This window comes from Zonotrichia albicollis, chromosome 9 (genome assembly GCF_047830755.1).
Source record: "Zonotrichia albicollis isolate bZonAlb1 chromosome 9, bZonAlb1.hap1, whole genome shotgun sequence".
NCBI classification, from domain to species: Eukaryota; Metazoa; Chordata; class Aves; order Passeriformes; family Passerellidae; genus Zonotrichia; species Zonotrichia albicollis.
The window spans coordinates 2,274,101-2,274,985 of NC_133827.1; the positions used below are offsets into that span (position 1 = coordinate 2,274,101).

The following is an 885-nucleotide window of genomic DNA, read 5'->3' on the forward strand; positions in this document are numbered from 1 at the left end:
CTTGCAGTGGCCGCAGGGGTCGGTTGGGCCCTTTTCTTCCTGCTGCTGCTCGTGGGTGTCATTGTGGCCTGGCACCAGTGGCACCGTGTGGGTGGGTGACAATGGGGGGAGAGGGGGTCCTAGGGAGCTGTAGAGGTCCCCAGAGTGTGGGCATGATAGGGCAGCACCCATAGCCCCAGAATTGTCACTTTCCCTGGGGGTCCTGTGGGGTTTGGGGAGGTGCTGGAGGGTCCTGCAAGGATGTTGGGGGTTCTTTCAGAGGCTGTGGGGATGTTTGGAGAGTGTCTGTCCCTGCTGGGCTTTGAATTCTTGAGGCTAAGTTGGCCCAGGGCACTGGGGAGACTCATGAATTCTGGGGGGCTTTAGAGATGCTTGGGGGTGCTGAGAGGAATTGAGGGTCCCATAGGGGTTCAAGAATCTTGAGAGGGGTAGGGCCCTTGGACCCCTCAGTCACCCCTCTCTCTTTCCTTTGCAGCTGCCAGAAAGCAGCATGAAAGGTGAGTGGGGTTCTTCAACCATGAGTCCCCTTTTTCCCACATGACACAAGTCTCCATCGCCTTCCACACATTGTCTTTTTCCCCACAGGCCCCGCCCTGATCCCCCGGCCCACCCAGAGGAGGGAGAGGTTGTGTACACCCATGTTGTGAGCACCAAACATGTGCAGTGTGAGTACTGTGGATTGGGGGGACAGTGACAGTGGTGTCACCCCTTCCCCTTTGGTCCCCCCAACCATTCTGTCCTGCAGGGCCCTCAGGCATCACCGAACACCAGTAACCCTGGGTGGCCTACGTGGAGCTGTGGGGACCCCAAGGGCGACCAAGATATCCCAGTGACATCAATGAGGTTGTGCTGTGACACTGGAGGCAACTGGGGTGCACTGGGTGT

General features: G+C 58.4%; 1 long non-coding RNA gene across 1 annotated transcript; it reads left to right on the forward strand.

Moving 5' to 3' along the window:
* Nucleotides 1-673, forward strand: LOC141730230 (uncharacterized). The gene is made up of 3 exons (XR_012581730.1): nucleotides 1-91; nucleotides 476-497; nucleotides 586-673. It is a non-coding gene; the product is annotated as an uncharacterized LOC141730230 (long non-coding RNA).
* Nucleotides 674-885: the final 212 nt, after the last annotated feature.